This window comes from Haematobia irritans, chromosome 3, assembly GCF_050003625.1.
Source record: "Haematobia irritans isolate KBUSLIRL chromosome 3, ASM5000362v1, whole genome shotgun sequence".
Classification (NCBI taxonomy): Eukaryota; Metazoa; Arthropoda; class Insecta; order Diptera; family Muscidae; genus Haematobia; species Haematobia irritans.
Genome location: NC_134399.1, coordinates 44990595 through 44997346, shown reverse-complemented (window position 1 = coordinate 44997346; position 6752 = coordinate 44990595). Strand labels below are relative to the sequence as shown.

Below are 6752 nucleotides of genomic sequence, written 5' to 3'. Positions count from 1 at the left end.
ACCGGCAACTCTCTTTGTCGTCTCAGCGGCTTCGATTTCCCCCCGATCCAGACTTCCTGGCTGTCGACAAACGTTCCCCAAACACTTTAATTACATTTGTAACGGTTGATTTGGCAACTTTTAGCGATTTTGCCAGCTTTGCGTGCGAGTAGCTCGGATTTTCGCGATGCACGAGCAAAATTTTGATACGCTGCTCTTCTTGCTTGGACGGCATTTTGACAACTGAAGAGTGAATTCCAAAATCAAAATAGGAGCAACATTCTACGCACACACCTTCAAAATGAGGGGTGTTCAGGTTTTTTAAATGCAAAATTGAAAGAAATACGTCAAGTTTATATTGACCAAATTTTGACCGTATCACCCTTTATATGGGATGTTTTAATTGAACTTGTTTCATCCATGTTTTTTTCACAAAAAGGTTAGCTTCATTGAATGTTACCTGATAATTGTAGACTCCAAAATAATGGCGAATGAAGGGGTTGTTATTGTGCTGGTGTTTTCTTGTTCATTCTTCTTTTATACCATCACTCACGTTGATAAATTGAAATTGTTTTGTTATTGATTTTCAATAATAACCAAAACAAAAAAATTACTCATTAATTTAAAACAACAAATATTTTATATGTTTTATGTGTATTTTTTCCAAACAGTACCGACTATTATGTTATTGTTTAACAATAGCTAGATTTTGTGACGATCCTTATACCACAACGACACGATTCCAACTGAAAAAAACAACCCACGTACAATCCTATCGGGCATATCGATTACACCATTGATACCAGTCATCGGTACACGGACGAAAAAGACTGTTTTTCATATGTTTGGGTGTAAAAATTATATGTTTGGAACTCAATTTTTTTAACACAATATTTTCAAGTGCAAGCATATAATGTTCATAAACTAGCATAACATGGGACATAAAATGTTTGTGAATATAATATGCTTAGATGCAAACATATATTCATTTAGAAATAGCCTATAACCATATATGTTTTTAGAAAGAGAGACCTAGAGAGTATGCTGCAAGTAAAATGATGGAAGTAACCAATTGGTGCCTTAAAAATATATCCATACAAAGAAAATTTCATTAAACTTTTTTTTCTACCAGTGTATGTCCTAAGATGAAACATATTACGTTTGAACAATACCAACAATATTTTGTTTGGACCAATGCTGAAAATATATATGCTTGAAGCAAAATGTATGGTTAGGTTAGGTTAAAGTGGCAGCCCGATTAAGATTCAGGCTCACTTAGACTATTCAGTCCATTGTGATACCACATTAACTAAAAGTACCTATTACATATGGGCACTTCTAGTTTTAACCGCTGAACCTTCTTGATTATTTTTCTTTGTTGAACCAAACAGATTGTTCCAAAAACATTAGCAGACTGCTTAAGTTAACGTTTTCCAGATCCGCCAGTAATCTGAAGCTATATGCTCCTAAAAGTTGCTTGCGCTTTACACAAAATGCAGGACACTCACACAAGAGGTGTTTAATTGATTCCTTTTCTTCCGCATCATGACAGCTCATACAATAGTCATTATACTTCGCGCCAATAGTTTTTGCAAAATCGCCTATCAGGCAGCGACCCGTTATAGCAGATATCAGGATTGATATCTGACGTCTCGAGAACACTAGCATATCTAGTGTACGGTTTAAGTTTAAATGGGGCCATATTTGCTTGGTGTCGTTACAGCCCTTGCAATTCTCCCATCGAACATTTGCCATCATAACAGCATTCTCACGCAGCATGAGCTTACAGGTAGCCAGGGGCATACCAACAGATTCTAGTTCCCCTGGAATATGTAAGGTAGTTCCTAGCCTTGTCAACTCATCCGCTTCGCAGTTCCCCGGAATGTTCCTATGGCCAGGCACCCATATTAGGTGAATATTGTACTGCTCAGCCATCTCGTTGAGAGATTTGCGGCAGTCTATGGCCGTTTTCGAGTTAAGGAACACAGAGTCCAAGGATTTTATTGCAGGTTGACTGTCTGAGTATATATTAATGCCAATATTTGTTGGAACATTACTTCTCAGCCAATTCACCACCTCTCTTATTGCCAATATTTCAGCCTGAAAAACACCACAGTGATTAGGTAATCTTTTCGCTGTTTGAAGTTTCAGATCTTTAGAATATACTCCGAACCCCACTTGTCCATTCAATTTGGAGCCATCAGTATAGAAATCTATATATCTTTTATTCCCCTGGGTCTGGATATATGTTACAGAAACGATTTTTTGTGAGGATTATAGAAAAATGTCTAACAATATTCTAACAAGTGGGTTTCCTTAAGTTTTGAAAGGATTGAATGCATCTTAGTGCGAGTGAACTAAAATATGTTCCTATGCTAAGTCTTAAACATATGTATGATAAGTATTCTATTATAATATGTGATAACAACAATATGTACGATTTGTAAGACATGTATGAAAAAATTTAATTTTTTCAAAATTAGTTTGTTTTAACTTAAGAAAGGGGTCACTTTATTTTGAATGTAGTTCGTAGAACTAGTAGCAAGTAAAGAAGAAAAGTGCCTGGAATCCCACCATCAAGCCAAGCTTTATTATTTATTTTTTATTAAAAAATAATTTATTTTTTTACCAACACCCAAAATTCTTTCGTTACTCGATTTTTTTGAAATTTTGCAGAAAAAAATTTCCTTTGCAGAAAGCTACCTGGCAAGTTATAGCAATATTACATTAACAACCATCCATCCTATTGTTCACATACAATGCACTTTTCATTGCAACCCTTTTGCTGAAACAATTCCATAGCGCCAACTTCCAGGTAATTGTTTTAGTAGCTAACTTAGCAGGAACATCCCATAATTCAATCAACGGACAACATTAGAGAGCCACCCAGATTATGAAGATCAAATGGTTTGTTTTGTTCAACTCATTAACCGTTATTACTCCATTGTTCAACGGGACGCAATTTGAGTGTATATATGTGCCCAGACAGGTCATAGATTACTAAACTAAACCACTTTTCTGTCCTAGTTAATCCATTTTTATACACATAACCCAACCTCACATACATACCCTCAAACATTGACATTTGGGCTCAATACACACGGCATCCCATTAATGGTAAGATCACTCGAATATAGAGCAGCATCATTGCCAGCATCAGTTTCAACAATGTTTAAATCGTGTGGTGCTAACATCCCATCCCCTAACAATTATTGAATGATTTTTGTGTGAAAAATGTGTTTTTTGACAGAAAAAGAGATCCTTACAACAATGTTTTCGATTACTAACACTTACCTCTGAAACGAGTAATTGCTTTTGTTGTTTGCACGATGATGAGCAGAAAACACACACAAAAAGTCAAGGGTCGTCGTCCTTTTGCAGTGATCCCAGAATCCCTTTGGTAGGATTGCTAATGTTTGTTGTTTCTGATGCTGTTCTTGATCTGTCAAATGGGTTATAATTTTTTTTTGTTTTATGAGAAATGGTTGCTGTTTGATGTTGGTGAAAATGGGAAAATTTTGTTGAAAATCACCATCATTTAACACCAAAAGGGTGCGTTTAACGTTATGGGTTTATTTAGGGTTTTGATAGCTCAATATCCGTCTGTCGGAAACTGCGACATCGAAGGATAGACCCTCAGGCTGCCGGACGGACAACAAGTGGCCGTGTTAAATTACTTGTTTGTTTAGCTACCATGTTTTGACAATGAAACCTATTTAGGTGATCGAAAAAAATCCCCCAATCAATTCGTTTTTGACAACATTGGCTGCATTGTGTGACTTAGTGACACCATAATTAATTGCTTATGATCAGATATTGGGTGTAAGACTTTAATACAATTGTCAATGGAAATTGGTGCAAATTACCACTGACGACCTATCACAGGACTAGTACCGGTGATCCACTTTGTCGCTGTTTTTAAATAGTCATAATTTAATGAATTATAGTCATAATAATGAATAGAATTACCAGAATAACCTATTGTTCAACATATTTCAAAAGTTGTTCATTTCTGGTGCGATTCGGAGAACCAAACTGAAACAGATCCCTAAGAGTTTGTCCGAGACTGTTTCATGAGGACCTGTCTATGGAGTGCTACTACTAAAATGTCCCAGGACGTGTCCTTAGCAACGAGTCCAAGACGTGTTCTAAAGTGTAAATTTACCCCGTCAATTACAAACCCATGTTAAAGTGGCCGGTCCCTTCCATACGACTTGATCAGAACTAGGACTGGTCCACACACACACCAGGGACTAGTCCTGTACCGGTCCTGTGGTCGATCCATTTCCCGTACTAAAATTAGTAAAACAGAGCCGACGATGGAGAAAATTTAAAGAAATTTCTGAGTTTGTCCTCAAATTACTTTGTCTTGCAAGCACCGGAGGAATACTCTTCGTTATGTTTACAGCAACACTCTTCATTAACTATTCTTCCTTCAAATAGTGAAGTGTTATTGACATTCGTAAGATTTACGAAAAGTTTGTTTCGAATATACGAAATATACCATCAAAAAGATTGTAAAGCCTCAACACAAAGAAAAAATACTTTCCTCCGGAACGAAATTTGAGACAAACGAAATTCCGCTTTGTTATAAAGTATTTTCTTTAACCCTTAAATGCACAAGAATGTCGATTCCTGCGAAAAAAAAAAAACTAAATAATATGCAAAACGGTCAAAAGAACATATGCATACCACATTTTTTTTCAAAAATAATCCCAATAAACACAGGATGAGCGTTTTTCAAATGCAACACCTCTTCAGTTTGAGGGTAAATATAATTTTCAACATAAATTCAACTTGACTTGAAAAAGCTCATCTTCAATACATCTTCAAGTTGTTTGCGAATTACAACCAATTTGGCAAAATGTTGACGAAAACTTTGAAAATGTGTTGTAGATAATTGGAGAAAACGTTGACAAAACACTATCCTGAAATGCAACGAAAAAACCACATGGTTTTTAATACTACTTTGGACAACAAAGTTCGTGGAAGATATACAAAAATGTGGAAATTTTTTAATAATCAATTGAAATTGCTTATAATAATTGGTAAGTAAAACTAAAACACGAAATGAAAACTTTAAGGAAGTCACTAAACTCAAATCTCTTTGCAGAAGACTAAAATATTTGGATGCTGATTCTTGGACACATTAAGAGGCTGGCCGATGAACAATGGTAGTGGCTTATCGAGAAGAGAAAGTTTCCATAAATCAAAGTGCAACCAAAAAAACTTGGTATTTATGCTTTTCCATATCAACAACTACTGGATGATAATTCGCATCACATCGATAGTTTAATTTACATCGCATCATCGGTTTAATTTGTTATTTTGTGAATTGAAATTGCTGGAAATTTATTCCAATTATCTGGTCATCAAGTTCCTGAAAATTGCCAGTATTTTAATAACAACAATTTTGTAACACCAACGTTCTTGAGGAAATCACGAAGTACGTGGTCAGTTGGAAGAAATACAAATTGGTAAGTCAAAATAAAAAGTGAAATGAAAACATAATGGAAATCACAAAACTCGATTCTTTTGCAGAAAACTAAAATCATTGGATGGTATATTCTTGGAAGATGTTGGCCGATGAAAAACCAATGAAGGAAACAACAAAGAAAAGTTTTCAGAAAACTTACAACTTGCATTACATCAATTTACATCCCGTCATCAGGTTGATATTTTGTGATTTCCTCTTGCTGGAATCTATTCTAACACACAAGCCAGCAAGTTCCTCGATAGTAATTATTTCAAATTGCCAGCATATTAATTAATAGTTATTTGACACCAACATTATGGAGGAAATGGAATTATACGTGTAAAAATGTTTAAGATATTTAAAGTTGTATTCATAGTTTTATTTATTAATACGTTTAATAAGATAATTACATTTTGATTATCATTTTTATATATTATTAATGTTATTTTTAAGATTATTATATTTGTTAACGAAAAAAATAATAAAATTTACAAAATCCCTAGAAATTTAGTATTGACTTTCAGTTAGAACTAGGATTGACTTTCATACAAATTGTGGTTTGAAAGTATTCGCAACAATGCTAATTTTTTATTTTTCTCACGTTGAAAACTGTTTGAGAAATTATTGAGTAGCGGTGCATTTCAATTTGAGGATTACAATTGAGAAATTATTGCTATTGTGTTGAATTTTACTGTTGAGGGTAATGTCTGTTTTTTGTTGAGAACGCGATTTTCTCAACAATTTCTCAACTTGAATATTACCCTAATCCTTTGAAAAAATGTTTGAAAAATTATTGAATTTTAGTATTTTTCAAACGTTTGTGTTTATTGGGAATGGTTGTATCTTTAAAGATACGTATTAAATTTTAGTAGAGAATAGAGATAATTATACACTACACAGATTTTTTGCCACCGTTACTTTTATCTCTGGTAAATATTATTTATCTTCCAATTTGTACACGCAAAAAAATAATTCTTTCCTCCCAAATGAAATTTTAGACAAACAAAGTTCGTTTCTCATTTGCTTTTCGCTGTAAGAAAGATTCTTTGGGAGAAAAGTATATACTTTTTGTGAGAAACGTTTATTCTTTTCCAGGATTAAAAACAATTTCATAAAGACTAACTCAAAAAACAATCTTTTCTGGTTAATTGCATTTTCCCTCACATTTTTCTCACTTCCACGAAGTTTTTTTGTTCTTAGCACCAAACAATGTAGAAGAAATTATTCGATTTTATAAATTTTTTAAATTTTACGTTTCGCCTGGACGGAGAATCGAACCGCGGACCATGCAATTTGT

At 34.1% G+C, this 6752-nt stretch overlaps 1 long non-coding RNA gene across 1 annotated transcript; it reads left to right on the top strand.

The window, feature by feature from the left end:
- Positions 1–4907: 4907 nt before the first annotated feature.
- LOC142229515 (uncharacterized) lies at positions 4908–5616 on the top strand. The gene is made up of 3 exons (XR_012720423.1): positions 4908–5027; positions 5093–5456; positions 5521–5616. It is a non-coding gene; the product is annotated as an uncharacterized LOC142229515 (long non-coding RNA).
- Positions 5617–6752: the final 1136 nt, after the last annotated feature.